The sequence below is a fragment of the Bos taurus genome, chromosome 1, assembly GCF_002263795.3.
Source record: "Bos taurus isolate L1 Dominette 01449 registration number 42190680 breed Hereford chromosome 1, ARS-UCD2.0, whole genome shotgun sequence".
In the NCBI taxonomy this organism is placed as follows: Eukaryota; Metazoa; Chordata; class Mammalia; order Artiodactyla; family Bovidae; genus Bos; species Bos taurus.
The window spans coordinates 4,219,227-4,236,085 of record NC_037328.1 but is presented as its reverse complement, the minus strand read 5'-3'; the positions used below and the strand labels follow the sequence as shown (position 1 = coordinate 4,236,085).

At 42.6% G+C, this 16,859-nt stretch overlaps 1 protein-coding gene across 11 annotated transcripts in view; it reads right to left on the bottom strand.

Moving 5' to 3' along the window:
• The window catches only part of TIAM1 (TIAM Rac1 associated GEF 1), a 464,731-nt gene that overhangs the window by 195,676 nt on the left and 252,196 nt on the right, over nt 1–16,859 (bottom strand). For 4 of the 11 annotated variants that reach the window (XM_024993771.2, XM_059887391.1, XM_024993768.2 and 1 more), the window contains one exon: nt 15,589–15,696. The exons of 6 other annotated variants lie outside the window; for them this stretch is intronic. The gene's annotated coding sequence lies outside the window, so the exon portion shown is untranslated. Of the gene's footprint in view, nt 1–3,912; nt 3,983–15,588; nt 15,697–16,859 lie in introns of all 11 variants that reach the window. One more of the 11 variants, XM_059887396.1, reaches the window with a different exon arrangement.

The following is a 16,859-nucleotide window of genomic DNA, read 5'->3' as shown; positions in this document are numbered from 1 at the left end:
GTCTCTTAATCTCCTGTATCGGCAAGCGGGTTCCTGACCACTAGCGTCACCACTTCCCCACATCCTTCATACATATATTCAGTTCTCAACCCCACGCTGTTTTCCACTATCTGTACACATTCCGGAGATACACAGGGAATGTTTATAGATTTTTTTTAAGAGATACGCATTCTAGGGTCAAACTTGGGAACTCCACCTCTTTCAGTCAAGAAGTGGATTTCACTTTATTTAACCCAGTGTTTCCCAAACTTTCTTAATCACGCAACTTTATTGTGCAGAATATCCGAGAGCAACCTGTGAGAAAGTGAGTATTTGATGGGTTACTGCTGTATGAACTCATCTAATGAAATGCACTCATTCATGTAGTATTCAGCCGCCTCACAGAAGAAAGAGCCAAGTAATTAAGCTGTTTACTTAATTGGCAATTCCAAGTATCAATATCATCACCAGCGGTATCCTCATCTCATAATGCCCCCTCTCTAATTTTGTATCTTCCCTCATGCAGATCTTTCCATCAACCATAAAAGTACAACTAAGACCATGAGAACGAGAATAATGACTATCTGAGCATCGTCCTTGGCTCTCAGACTTCTTACTCACGGGGCACGGATCAGAACAGCATGGACCCATTTGAAGGTTCACGTGTAAGTGTGTGAGGGGTGGTATGCATAAGCACATGCATCTATGTGTATACATGATAAGTGGAATGCAAGCTTCAAAAAATTAAAACTATAATGATATACATATACCCCCCCCAAATTCTTTATAAGTTCTGGTATAAATAAGTCAGACAAAGAAACAAACAGCTACTTTACATGCAATACGATTCTTTATTTTATACAGCAACAATACTTCAACTTGGAGTTTAATGTACCACGAGTGGTTTCTTCCCATTCATTAAAACAAAAACATCGACAACCACGAACCAAAATCTCTAATCATAGGTTTGGTGTTTCTACTGTGTTTTTAACCCAGTACTTCCTCAAACCTTTAAGAAATAGTAATGAATTGTTCAAAATTAACTTGTAATATGTTATGCATATTTAATTCTCAGAAAGAGGTCGCTATCTCCCTCTGGGATGCAATCAAAACTAAGTCTCCTCCATGCCCTTCAAAACGAAGGAAAATACAGCCAGGCTTTTAAGGAGTAAACCTGGTCACGTGACCACAGCACCACCACCACCTCCCCCACTTCCATGATATTTCTGAGAATGCAATTAACCACTGACACTGGCCCAGGTTCCACAGACCGTCAGGTCTTGTTGGGGCTTGTGCAGTTTGTTACGCAGTTTCAACTTATAATGGGAGTTTGTCAGCTTCTTTTGGTTGAACTTGACACAATGGGAAAGGCCCTTAAGGGTTAATTAATTAATCTCACAATGAAATCTGAAACAGATAATAAATAGGTCTTGAGCAACTGTGAACGTCAGGCAACAGCATCAGCCAAAATAAGGGCTGTTCCCAGATCAGACTCATCTCAAACTCAACTGCATTTCATTGTTTCATTCGCCATCAAATGGCTGGGACTCAACAGATTAGGGCTCAGAGAATGGGTGGTGGAGCCAGACAGAGCTGGGTGGGAATTTTGCTCCTGCTACTGAATACCCAAATAACCAGTAAAGTTACTTCACATCACACAGACTCAGTTTGCTCACTGGTAAAAATGGGAATAATACGAGTAAATGGAACAATCCACTGGAAACCAGGCAGGCCACTGTCTGAGCCAAGGAAATGATCAATAAATTATACCCTCGGGGACAGACTTCAGACAACACTACAAAGCTACACTAATCAAAAGAGTATGGTATTGGCACAAAAACAGACATATGGGTCAGCAGAACAGAATACAGAGCCCAGAAATAAACCCACACACCTACAATCAATTAATCCTTATCAAAGGAGACAAGACAATACAATGGAAAAAAAGAGTCTCTTCAGCAAAAGATGTTGAGAAAGCTGGACAGTGGAATGTAAATTGACAAAGTTAGAACATTCTCTCACATCCTATACAAAAATAAACTCAAAATGGCTTAAAGACTTAAACAAGAGACATCACACCATAAATGATTCCCTGGGGGGAAAAATACGGGATCTTTCATTACATCTAAGTATTGATTAGTAATTATAATCTCCAGGATTGTGTATCACTATTAGAAGCTTTCCCAAAATAGTAAGAAAAATAAAATTAGTGAAATCAGTGCTTGAATTTATGAAATTTCTTTTCTTATTGATTACACTGAACACGTTTGATGCCTTCACATTGAGTGGGAAGGCACAACTCATAAGGGGAGTATCCCTGTTGGGGGCATTTGGTATCTTCCTTCAATGATCAAGTACAAGGATGAGAAGTGACAACTCAAAAGACCACCGCTTTGTAAAATAATACACCCACTCTCTTCCTCTTGTATGCCTCTGCAAGCTTTTTGAAAAGATTATTGTTCACAGCAAATGCACCTTCTAAATATAAGTAACCATGTTGATTAAAGATAACCAGAGGCAACACTTTCAATATCTGGGAAAGAACACTGCCAATGGTAAAGCATTATTTATTACCCCAGAACCTGTCAGGAAGGCACAAAGCAAATCAGACTTACTGAATAAAAATACACTGAGGTCTAGATATACTATTTAGATTAAAAAGATCACAGTTTTGAGGGATTAAAAACCAAATACCTGTTATCTCATGGTAGGAGGTGCCAATAATAAAATGTGTTGACTGCTAAACTGACTCAGAAAAGCCAGCACCAAAAGTATGACTCACATGTTTGAGTAGAAACTCTTGAGTGATGGTTGGAACTAACAGTAAGGTCAGATCTGAGTTGTGAATTTTAGAGTAGAGTTCATCTAGAGAGTGAGATTATACAGCAAGCTCACTTTTTGTTAACAAGCGTAAACAGAAGTTATTACATCTGAGACACCCCATGCTTAGTACTTAGGGTTGGGAAGAGTTGGGGTGTCCGATGAACTCTGACCCCCATGAGCCCAGGCCTGAAAACGAATGTCCTGTTTCCACAGTGCCTCAAGAGCTAGATTAATTCAGTGGAATTTAAAACTACATAATAAAAACCTGGTTTCAATTTCTTATTCTTCTCCAGACTCTTACTATACAACCCTTACAACTATGAAATACAGAAAAAGGCATTAACCCTGGACACTGTTAGAACTGAGAAGCATACAAAAGAAGATCAGATAAGAATTATCCTCTAGGTAAAATCATCAAAGAATGCCAGACATACACAGTTGATCTGTTCCTGCTATCCAGGCAGGATAGTAGGCTCAGAGAACAAAAACCGTGTTATTCAACAAACAGTTGAGATGTCAAATAGCTCGCAAAACTCTCCATACTCACAGCATGCCACTGTTGTCCCAGTTATTAGCATCAAAATGATTTATAAATAATTGTTAAAACAAAAAATGGCCTTTAAAAAAACACTCTTTGAGGAAGAATAACTAAAATAAAGCCAAAAGCAAACGATATAGTGAATATATACGACACTCTATCCCAAGGTACGACTCACCAAGAGCAATGAAATGTAAGACTTTTGTATGGTGGCATTCCTGAGAGTTTTGACCTCTATTTGACTGTGAAAACTACAGATGCATTCGTGTACTCTCTATACTCCTCTAAAGCAAAGAAAATGTCCTTTTTTCCATTTCCTAAGAAACTCTAAGCCAACGTAAAGGTCTCTTATCTAAGTTATTAGTATGAGAAATGGTAAAAAGCAACCATGGAAATAATAGCAGCCTGTGGAGTGAAGGAAAACAGAGAAGACAAAAAGAGAAGAAAAGAGAAATCTTGGAAACTTAGGGCCCAGAAGGAATCAGGATATACCGACTAAATCCCAGTCTTAAGTTTCAAATGTTCTTTGTTTCTGGGAAGCCATCAGGAGAATTTATTTTTAAGAAACTTACCTTACCAGCCTGAAAACTGGGTTGTAACTCAGCCAAACGATTACCATAGGTTAAAGGTAAGAACGATGTTCTAGAATGAGAATACGGAAATAATTTAATGTGGGTGTGGTCACTGAAAATTAAAAAGGACCAAGACTTTTCCAGTCCTAGCAGATTTTAATAACAGATTGGAAGATTATATCCAATAGTCCAATAATTAATATAAAGTATATCCCTGACATGTTGTGAATTTACCCAACTCCTGCCACAGGTAAGTATCTTTCATCACACTGAGGTGTGTGTGTATATGTGTGTGTGCACGCGTGCACATGTGTGTGCGTGTGTGCACACGCATGAGCATTAAATGGGGGGGCAGAGAAGACATTTATAAAATAAACAGTATAAATTTTAAATATTTTACTTAAGGAGGTGCAACTGAACATGTGCATACTAATCATCATTTCATTAAAATCTCACTTTAAAACAAACTATTGTAAATAATTTTTAAAAATTAAACTCGGGGCCAAGAATTTTAGTTGATGATTCTGAGAGTGGAAAATTCAAGGAAGTCATATAGAGAAGTGGTAACACGTAAGTGAGTGGATCTCTAGCTGAGCACAGGATTGGGCAGCGTGGTTGAGGACAGCAAAATGGAGGAGAGCGCAGGAAGGAGAGATGAGAACAGACAGTTAGAAACAAAAGAGGTCCTCATTCTTTCCCCTTCTTTCCAGAACCTTGCATGCATGTGTGCTCAGTCCATTCAGTCATGTTCCACTCTTTTCAATCCCATGGGCTGTAGCCCACCAGGCTCCTCTGTGTCCATGGGATTCTCCAGGCAAGGATACTGGAGTAGGTTGCCATGCCCTCTTCCAGGAGATCTTCCTGACCCCAGGATCGAACCAGCATCTCCTGCGTTGCAGATTCTTGACCCACTGAGCCACGTGGGAAGCCCCTCCAGTACCATGGGTGACAGGTTCCTCTGTGAGCTGCCACAGGCCTCCCTGAGAAGCTGTCCTTGTATCACCTTGGAAACCCTATCAACATTCAGCAGTGTAGAAAAAAAGTGATGACAGTTTCAAACTTGGGTTTTTAACTTGACTGAACTGCTCCTGCATCTTTTGATAATTTGTGTAAGAATGTGCCTGGAGGCACGGAAGCTCCCCTTTCACGCCAGCTAAAATACTAAACAGGCTCCACTGGGATTTTTTGCAGTTTAGATACAAAATCAATCTCCGCTGAAACGTTCATCTAAATGTCTATAGTATATTGGCCCCAAGTTAACCTGAAAGATACGTGATATCATCGGATATTTGTCTTTTCTCTTACTTCACTTAGTACGATAATCTCTAGGTCCATCCGTTGCTGCAGATGACATTATTTCATTCTTTTTAATGACTGAAGAGTATTCCACTGTACATATGTACCACATCTTCTTCATCCATGTCTCTGTCGATGAACATTGGGTTTGTTTCCATGTCTTGGCTATTGTAAATAGTGTAAATGAACACAGGGGTGCATGCAGCTTTTTGAATTATAGTTTTGTTTGGGTAAATGCCCAGGAGTGGGATTGCTGGATCATATGGTAACTCTATTTTTAGTTTTTTTGAGGAACTTCCATTCTGTTTTCCATAGTGGCTGCACCAATTTACATACCCACAAACAGTGTAGGAGGGTTCCCTTTTCTCCACACCCTCTTTGGAAATATACTTTTTTAAAAAAAATATGAATTAAAAAAAGAAAAGATATCGACTCATGGGAGTGGCCTGGCACAGGGGTTTTAGAGACCATGCAGGTCAGGTCGGGGGACAACAACAGAAAGAAGCACCTGGGATGTCTCAGAGTCCAGCCAGAGTGAAAAAGGGGACAGAAGAGCACAGAGGAGCCCCTCTTGGAGGGACCCCGACAGATCCAACCAGGGAAGACCTGAATATCAACATAAAGACCACCACTAACAGATTATCAGTATAAGCGTTAGTCACTCAGTCGTGTCCAACTCTGTGACCCCATGGACCATAGCCCGCCAGACCCCTCAGTCCATGGGATTCTCCAGGCCAGAGTACTGGAGTGGGTAGCCTTTCCCTCCTCCAGGGGATTTTCCCAACCCAGGAATCGAACCTGGGTTTCCCACCTTGTAGGCAGATTCTTTACAATCTGAGCTACCAGGAAAGCCTAACAGATTATAACCGCTGACTAAAATAGGAAACCGAGTCCTTATAGATATAAATAAACTCAAAGATTGATGAGAAATGGGGAATCTACATCAAAGTACCTCTCTATAAAATGCTTACTAATTACAAAAGGGAAAAAGGGAAAAGAATCACTTCCCAGCAGGGAAGGCTGGCAGAAGCCATCTAAACCAAGGGACCAAATGAGTGAGCATCATCAGAAATGGGACGGGTTCGCATCAAGAGTTCTCAGCGAAGACAGAGGGAGGCTCACTCCATCACCATTGAGGGCGTCTGCTGATGACTCGGAATGTGGATCCGATCTCAAGAACGCACCAAGTACAGCCACACTGAGGGACACTCAACAAAACAATGGCCTGGGTTCTTCAAAAGAGTCAGGGTCGTGACTCTTGATGGGCAGCTGTTTCTGAACGAAGAAATCTGAAGACACGTGACAACTCAGAGCAACACGTGCGGCTCGCTGGAAACATCTGTTATTTGAAATGGAGCTGGGACAAGTGACAAGAGAGTGGGAGAGGGTGTGAGAAGGAGCTGGTGGTAAGGCATCATGATTTTCAGCCCTGTAGAGCGGTTTTGTAGAAGACTGTCTTTGTTTATGGGAAAAAAAAAAAAACTCTCATGCCTGAGGGTAATAGTAATTTACTTCCAAATGACTTAGAGAAAACAACCTTCTTTATAATATAGGGCCAACTTCTCCAGAAGTTTCTGACAATTTCAAATTAAAAACTAAATTTGTGGCCTGATCGTTTCTTTATTCTAAGTTACATACACAGGTGCAGAACCGTTATGGATAACGTGTACAAGGAGACAGGCTTTAGCAAGTGACTCCCTATATCCAATATGAGAATTCATGAATGTATTCTAGATAAAATTTGCTAGTTTCAGCTTGGGGGGCGGGGGTGGGAATCAAACAAAATCCTGTGAGCTACACGTGTTACGAGTGCCCTTCTGGACTCACCAGCATACGTGAATCCTCAGTCAGCGGGCTGGGTAAACTCGGGCCCAGCTTGGTCTTTTCATGCCAAGCCTCTCCTACAACTGCTGTCACCACTCCGAGTACACGGTTAAGAACACGGTACACTTAGAAACGCATCCCGCCAGCCAGAACCCTGCCATGAACTAAGCAACCAGACTGAAATAACTGCACACATGTTCTGCTTTCAAAGTCCACATCGCCAGAGACTCGGGAAAACAATGGTACTTGTCCCAGATCCTCGCTCAGACAGCTCCGTGATGCAACCACACCGGGCCTCGGCTTTGCCATGTGGGAAATGGGGAGATGGCACGATCATCTCTAACGCTGATGGATTCCACCAGCATTGAACACAGGCCTCCCCAGCCCTGGCCCCAGCCTCAAGGAGCTCCAATAGAGGGGTGCGGGAAGGAGGGTGTTGGACAGATGGAAGGTGTAATGACCTCATTTCTGAGCACAGATTTCACTCTGTTCAGGAAAGGGACAGTATGACACAAGGGGCATGTCACAGGATGATGTTGAGTCTCCACTGCATTTTGAGCAGAGAAATGAGGGACTACCCCAAGTAGAATGAGTGGCTGGAGAGGGGATTTACACCCATGACAGTCTGGCCGCTTGTCAACACTACACAGTGGGTAGCTGTGGCACCCCCAAGCTGTGTGACTTTGGCCAGCTCACATAACCTTTGCGTTTCCCTTCCCCATTTGTTAAAGGGAGAGGAGAACAATTACCCAGCCTGTCCTTGAGACAGTTAAATGCTTTCATGTAACCATATGCCCATAAAGTTATAGCTAATAATAATAATTAACTTAATTACACTTAAATACACTTGTGCTTCCCCGGTGGCTCAGATGGTAAAGAATCCACCTGCAATGCAGGAGATCCCAGTTCGATTCCTGGGTTGGGAACATCCCCTGGAGAAGGGATAGGCTACTCACTCCAGTATTCACGGGTTTCCCTTATGGTTCAGATGGTAAAGAATCCTCCTGCAGTGTGGGAGACCTGGGTTTGATCCCTGGGGCTGGGAAGATCCCCTAGAGGAGAGAATGGCCACCTACTCCAGTATTCTTCCCTTGAGAATCCCCATGGACAGAGGAACCTAGCCAGCGACAGTCCATGGGGTCGCAAAGAGTCAGACACAACTCAGTGAATAAGCACAGCATGATTATTAAAATATTAATATGTGATATGTCACATGTGTGTGCTCAGTTCAGTTCAGTCGCTCAGTCGTGTCTGACTCTTTGCAACCCCATGAATCGCAGCACACCAGGCCTCCCTGTCCATCACCAACTCCTGGAGTTTACCCAAACTCATGTCCATCGAGTCAGTGATGCCATCCAGCCATCTCATCCTCTGTCGTCCCCTTCTCCTCCTCCAATCCCCCAATCCCTCCCAGCATCAGAGTGTGTGTGCTCAGTCACATCCAATTCTTTCTGACCCCCCAGGCTCCTCTGCCCATGGAATTTTCCAGAATACTGAATTTCCCAAGAATACTGGAGCAGGTTGCCATTTCCTACTCCAGGGGATCTTCCTGATCCAGGAATCTAAGCCACATCTCTTGCACCTCCTGAATTGGCAGGCGGATTCTTTACCACTGTGCCACTTAGAAAGCCCATGTGATATGTAATAGTATATAGTAATAATAACTATTTTAAATATTTAATATTTTTATCTATATTTAGCATACTCTAAATGCTTTGGTTTCTTGGAGGGTTTAACACTTTATTCTACAAAAGACCCTGGCACATAAGTACTCAATTAACTTTCACTGATATTTTTTACAATTATATGATTTACGAAGATTATGACTCGGTGTGGCTCAAAAAGAGGGTGCAGTGTGCTGGGTGATGAGGGTGGGGTTGCTGCAATTTGTGCAACCAGCTAGGACTAGATAAGCCGGCTGCCAAAGGCTATAGATGGCGAGATGAGGAGTTTGAACTTGACTCTATCATTAGTGGGAGTCTCTCTGTTGTAGTCCTCATTAAGAATCTATTGATTCTCAATTTAACATGCTCAGTTATCCGGCTTGACAGCCAACAGTAAACTAAAGGCAGAGAGTTTGTGGGGAGGAGGAACGAGGGACAGAAAACCACACCAGATGTGCTGGGAAGAAACGAACCAACTATGAGAAAAATGGAGAGGTTAAGCTCCACGACCTCACCTTTCTGGGCCTTCCAACCTCAATTAACTTCTAACTGACCAAATCCAGCTTAGGAGAAAAAAAAATTTTGACTAAAAAGATTCAACCATGTTCAACATACTGTGTTGAAGATTCTGGGAAAAATATGAAATGTTTTAAATGCTTCCAAAATTATTATTAAAGATGAAAGCTTTGGGATTTATAAGGGGAAAGATCTCCTAGAAGAAGGAAAAACTGCATGACTGGAATTCTACACCCCTGAACAGGAAAGTCTGACCAGAGTCCTCCTGAAATTCAAGAGACCTGCTTCTCAAAGGAGGAAATGCGACAATGTGGCCTTCTAACCCTGAAAACTCAGGGCAAAGTGAGGTACGAACATGGACGTCAGGGAATCTTGACGTCAGCACAGATCCACGGAGGAACCATCTAAAAAACCCAAGTCTGATTATTACTAGACTGCATCATGCATGTTTTGCTGTTTAGTTGCTCAGTCCTGTCCAACTCTTTGGGACCCCATGGACTGTAGCCCTCCAGGCTCCTCTGTCCATGGGATTTCCCAGGAAAGAATACTGGAGTGGGTTGCCACGCCCTTCTCCAGGGGATCTTCCTAACCCAGGGATCGAACCCACATCTCCTGCACTGCAGGAGGAATTTTTTCTTACCACTGAGCCACCAGGGAGACACGCATCATGCATGACCAGACATTAATTCCGGATCTTTAGGTAGGCTATAAATACCTCATCAGGTCAAAAAGGAAAATTACCCAGTGCAGCACTTCTTTTAAATAAAAATTCCCTTCTTTGCCATTTGTGGGAAACTCGTGAACCCGAAGGTAAAAATGAACCTAGAATTCAGAACAAATACCTAGCTACCAAGTCAATCCCCTGTCAAGGTCCTCCTAATAGACACACTCACCTTCAGAACCCTTAAGATTAAGCTTATAATATGCAACTGTGGCAGAGACGTTACATGGGTTCCTTTCTCATGTGGGAAGTTAGGAAATGTAGCTTTTCAGCCCAGTCACACCTATATGGGGGCCCGATGCCTGTGTTACACAGCCAATAGAATACAAATTCCTACAATGCTGGCCACTTCCAGAATCTAGCCCTGACACTTTCATGGAGACCCTCCTGTCCTCCCCCTTTTCTTCTCTACACACCAAGTGCAGAGAAGCCTGAAGACAAGCAGGTTGAGCAGCCCTGGGTCCTTGAATGATCTTGTAGAGAAAGAGAACCTATAGGAGACTAACAAGCAATCATAGCAATCATAAACCTCCCAGTATACGCAGCTGCTTAAATTTGGGGTTGTACATGAAAGGGGTCAGCCTATCTCGATGAAAAACTGCATTGGGTTAAAGAACTTTGGGGAGAACCTTCTGGATGGTCACAAAGCCACCAGCTCCAAACCCAAAAATCTTGGAAATTTACTATCATGGAGGTTAAATTAATTTCACAGGCTTACAATCGAGACTTACTGGATTCCTGAAGACCCAGACTCATCAGCTACCATTCAGAACTAGAAGTTAACCACTCCCACATGGCAACTCCAAGCGACTGCATTCTCTCCTTACAATTTCAGTTCAGTTCAGCCGCTCAGTTGTGTCCGACTTTTTGCGACCTCATGGACCCACAGCACGCCAGGCCTCCCTGTCCATCACCAAACCCATGTCCATTGAGTTGGTGATGCCATCCAAAGATCTCATCCTCTGTCGTCCCCTTCTCCTCCTGCCCTCAATCTTTCCCAGCATCAGGGTCTTCTCCAATGAGTGAGCTCTTCGCATCAGGTGGCCAAGGTATTGGAGCTTCAGCTTCAACATCAGTCCTTCCAATGAACACCCAGGACTGATCTCCTTTAGGATGGACTGGTTGGATCTCCTTGCAGCCCAGGAGACTCTCAAGAGTCTTCTCCAACACCACAGTTCAAAAGCATCAGTTCTTCGGCGCTCAGCTTTCTTTATAGACAATTTAGTTGACACCAAAATGACAAAGCCAAAGAAAGTGATATCGTGAGCACAGCCAACAAGCTCAAAGCAAGGGCTACCCAACAACGTGGGGTGTGAGATGGAAGGAGAATGATATTCACTGAAAGAAAAACCTGCTAAAGGCAGTATGTCAAACTGTTTTTCTTCCACAGCAAAGTGAAATCTGCATTTTTATACACTGACATGTAGCTCGGTGACTGGCACAGCTCAATCCCTCTGACAAAGGGCAGCATTCCAACCTTTCTTTAGAGCAAGAGTCAACGTGTCTTCACAAGTCAGCAACACCTGCATCGGCTTGGCAGGCCTCTCAGCATATGTAAATAATGAACCGCCATACGCTGAGGCTGGAACCAAGAAGGAAAACCTGGATGTTTGCACTGTTGGGAAATGTTTTCAGACACTGCTTTGTTGACACAGTAAGAGGAATAGCATCAAAAATTGCTCATTCTTGGGAATTAATATCCTCCAGCACGACACAGGAGGTCCTGAATTGAGTTGCCAGTTTTTTAAAATGGGGAAGGGCCCCACCAAGAGAAACAACAATATTAGTAAGAAATTCTTTTCTCTGATTGTCTAACGACACCACCCAGTGAAAGATGGAAGCTTTAAACATGGAAATGAAATCATTCCAAAAATGCCCACCAGGATTCCCTGGGGACTTGAGATAGCAATTTTGGCCCAAACAGCCACCAGAGGTGGTTAACCATGACCTCTGACCCAACTTAAAAGACTCATCCTCACACACCTGGGTCTATGCACCTGTTTCAGAACAGGTCCATTTCCACTGTATTGGGATGTATCAGTATTTGAAGGACAGTCTTTGACTGGGAAGGTAGGAGAGACACCCTACTCTTGACCCAGCAGTCTAAAGATCTCTGTCCATCTCTTCATGCAGAAAGAGAGGACTGAACAGTGATTGAGAACTTAGGTTCAGGGGCCAGGAAGACTACAGACTGATTCTCATAACATCATGGAATTTCAAGTTTCCATCTGTGAATGAGGCTAAATTACTCATCCCATCCCCAAGTGAGTGATGATGATCCAATGTAGTAAACACAAAAGCACGTATTAGGCTTAGAACATAAAAAATGATCAATAAAAGTTATCATCACTAGCATCTACCACTCAGCATGTAATGTCAGAGACCCTGCAAACAGTAGGGAAACTGAGAAATTTCCAGGTGGTACAGTGGTAAAGAATGTGCCTGCCAATGCAGGAGACACAAGAGACACGGATTCGATCTCTGGGTAGGAAGATTCCCCTGGAGGAGGAACTGGCAACCCACTTCAGTATTCTTGCCTGGGATATCCCATGGACAGAAGAGCCTGGCAAGCTCTGCAAAGGGTCAAACACAACTGAGCATGCACGCATACAATGAAACTTCAGGGCTTCCAAGAAGACCCTCCTTGTTCACAAAATACATTTCCTACCCAGCTGAATAATAACAACAACAACAAAAATCTATAATTAGTTGCTGTTTTTTAATTATTTCTCTGCAACACATACCTTTCAGAGAAGTAAGCTTATCAGTATAAAGTGCTCACTGAAGCCACAGATAAGAGGCCCCTTTTACAAACAATAAACCAAAGCTCAGAGAGGTCAACGTTGTTGCCCAAATTCCTGAAAGTAGCTGAGTGGCAATGCCAACGTAGGTCCATTTGATACTAGAGATGTCTTTTCCTATAGAATGCTGCCAGATACTGGTAACAGCATTCCTTCTGACAGGAAAGTTTTTATTGCTAGAGAGAGTGAAAGGAAGAAAAGAGAATGTGAAAACATTATGTAAATGGAAGGAATGAACAGGGCAGGGTATGGAAGAGAAAGCAGAGTCAGGAAGCATTTTAATGACGATAGGGCTGCCCTGTAAGAGACAGCTCAGCAATCCTCACAAACCCACATCACGTACAACCTTTAAATTATAGCAGCTACTCACCGACCCGGTGCCAAAAAGAGTATTTATATGCATAGAGTACGTCCTATATATTATTTTAAAAGACATCACAAGGTTTAATTTAAATCTCCTCACACTACTCTAAGGGTGGTAGAGAAGCAAGATTTTCATGCATGAATTATCTCTTCTAAGAATTTGAATACATTTATTTGCTTTGAGTATTGCTGATAATTCTGGAAATTCAATAAACTTCTTTAAGATTAACACAGTACCTACAAAAGTAATTCTGAGGGGGAAAAATACCAGGAAAATCACTTAACTCTTCTTGTGAATTTTTTTTTAACCACATTTACTTTATAACAGAATCTGGCAATTGAGTTTTAATAGTATTCTGAGTTTTCGTGGAGACTCCATCTGGGTTCCAAAAAAATCAACATATGCAACATTTGTAACTGAACAGAATGTTGATTCAAAATATAAAGAAAGAGGGATTGTTCTCTTAATGTCATTTATGATGAGAGGTGGCTAAATAATTAATACCAAAAAATGGAGTTAAATAGACTAGATTAAAAAGAAAAAGATTAGACAGACGCTTCTGAAACAAGAATATTACCACACCCAGAGCACTCTTCTGCTTAGTAAACGCAGCCAGAACGGACTGATTCTAAGAAATTCTAAGGGAAGTATAAAACACAATTCCTTTACGGTATACCAACAATTCAAAAAGACTCCTGAGAGTCCCTTGGACTGCAAGGAGATCCAAGCAGTCCATCCTAAAGTAGACCAGTTCATTGGAAGGACTGATGTTGAAGCTGAAACTCCAATACTTTGGCCAACTTGATGAGAACAGCTGCCCCATTTGAAAAGACCCTGATGCTGGGAAAGATTGAGGGCAGGAGCAGAAGGGGACGACAGAGGATGAGATGGTTGGATGGCATCACCGACTCGATGAACATGAGGTTGGGTAAACTCTGGGAGTTGGTGATGGACAGGGAGGCCTGGTGTGCTGCGGTTCATGGCATCACAAAGAGTCAGACACGACTGAGCAACTGAACTGAAATGAACTGAACAATTTAAGCTATGCATCCTATCTATGTAAACTCATAATCTTCCCAACAATCCTAGAAGAAGGAAATTATCATTATCAGGATCATTTCACAGATGAGAAAACCAAGTTTAAGGAATGTTGTCTAAAAGTGGAGACGTAAAAAAAAATAAAAAATAAAAGTGGAGACGTGGTGGCCTGGTGGGGATCACACTGATTTTTACTTATCTGGAAAGGAGGAAAATTAAATATAAAGAAAAATCATGAGAGCCTTCAAGAGCCAGATTTAAGTTTATTTTCACAACTGTGAGTAAGTGATGACTTGGGATAGGCTGTTAAGACATAAAATGTTAGTGGAACCAGTGGACTCTTGGACCGTTTTTTAATAAGAAAAAGGGCCAATACAGTCAAAACAGACCACGAAAAGAAAGCATGCATTTCTTTAAATTGCTCCCACTGCCCTAAATATAAAGTAAAACAAGCAGAGCAGACATCAGTTTTCTCAAACGGGGACCCATATTTCTCATTTCAACTCAGTATACGGACATATAGCCTGGTTTCTTTTCCATCTCATTGGTTTGATAATGCTGGCCCCAAAATACTAACATTATTTCATAAATCCCAAAAGGGTCTCAACCCTCAGTTAAAAATCACTGCCCAGATGGAAATTATAAGTTTCCACATGAAGTTATTTCTATATTTTTTAAACATTTATGCTTGTAAAGGGCAAGGGTCATACAGTCTTGCTCACTTTAGCAATTTCACATAGGCCCTGGGAATTGACCCAATACAAAGGTGCTCAGCATAGGGTCCCTGGAGAACTTTCAAAGGTCTTTGAACCTTCTGGAATTAGAGACAAAATTGCGTGCATAAGCACATCTGCATTTGTGTAAAAAGCAGTTCTATGGCTTTTTCCAGTAGTTATGCATGGACGTAAGAGTTGGACCATAAAAAAAGCTGAGCGCCAAAGAACTGATGCTTTTGAACTGTGGTGCTGGAGAAGATTTGAGAGCCCCTTGAACTGCAAGGAGATCCAACCAGTCAATCCTAAAGGAAATCAGTCCTGAATATTCATTGGAAGGTGTGATGCTAAAGCTGAAGCTCCAATACTTTGGCCACCTGATGCAAAGAACTGGCTCACTGGAAAAGACCCTGACACTAGGAAAGATTGCAGGCGGGAGGAGAAGGGGATGACAGAGGATGAGATGGTTGGATGGTATCGCTGACTCAATGGACATGAGTTTGAGCAAACTCATGGTGAGCCTGGTGAAGGACAGGGAAGCCTGGCGTGCTGCAGTCCCTGGGGTCGCAAAAAGTCAGACACGACTGAGCGACTGAATAACAATGGCTTTTTTACCAGCTTTTCAAATGACTGGGATCCACAGAAGTTTGTATATGAATACATTTATTCTGTGAAGGTCACTAAACTTGGCAGCAAAATCACATACAGTTTCTCCCATTAAGAAATAAAATGTACATACCAGCAGAGCAGATCATCCCCACCAAGACGGCCACGAAATGACGTCACAACACACAGTAGCCACACAGCAGAATATGTACTTCATTCATTTATTCCACAAACTGAGTGCCTACCAAGGAAGATTAACCATATTAAGATTCTGAGTTTTAATTTAGGAGAGGGGGTGAAACTAGAGGGGCTCTGATCCCCCCTGGTGGTATCCTAGTGCTGAGACACTGCTGCTGCTGCTAAGTCGCTTCAGTCGTGTCCGACTCCGTGTGACCCCATGGACGGCAGCCCACCAGGCTCCCCCGACCCTGGGATTCTCTAGGCAAGAACACTGGAGTGGGTTGCCATCTCCTTCCCCAATGCATTAAAGTGAAAAGTGAAAGCGAAGTCGCTCAGTCATGTCTGACTCTTCGTGACCCCATGGACTACAGCCTACCAGGCTCCTCCATCCATGGGATTTTCCAGGCAAGATTACTGGAGTGGGGTGCCATTGCCTTCTCCAGCTAAGACACTAAGATTCTAAAAATCTACAAAATTAAAAACTTTCAGCTACATACTGCAGGAGACCCAGCATCGATCCCTGGGTCAGAAAGATCCCCTGGAGTAAGAAATAGCAACCCACACCAGTATTATTGCCTGGAGAAGCACATGGACAGAGGAGTCTGGTGCAGGGTCACAAAGAGTCAGAAACGACTGAGCACGCTCGCTTGCATGCACAAACATACGCACTTACCTACATTTCCTGTCCAACAGACAACCGACAGAATGCTAAGCTCGTTACTTTCAAAATCACTGGCTTTATCATTGCTCATTCCTACTTTAAAAGCCAAAATACTTTTAGAAAAGGTTTGCACTGATTTAGACAACTGTGAAGTGTAGCCGCTCTCAGATGAAACGGGGTGTCCACATTTCACAAAGGGGAGTATTTTATGGGCAGTAAATATCTAAATGCCTATTAAATAAACACAAACATGGCCTTCTATTCACCGTATGGTAGGGGGCAGAATTCACCATCTTGCTGAAAATAAATCAAGACTCTGAGTGGCTCACTTTTATCAGATCAAAGGTGATAAAAGAAATGTGTTTTGGACCAACAATAGCATTCAGCTTGATGGAGCATGTGGGCCACGTCCCTGGAGAGGATCTGTGTACAGTAAGCCACAGAAAACCCCCTGGCTTTGCTGACCACTTGGACTGCTCTAGCAGGGGCAGAGTCACTCACTGGGTTTGGAGGAATGAGCCCTGCAGGCCTAACTCAAGTCTGTCTCTTCCCTCTCTCTTGGG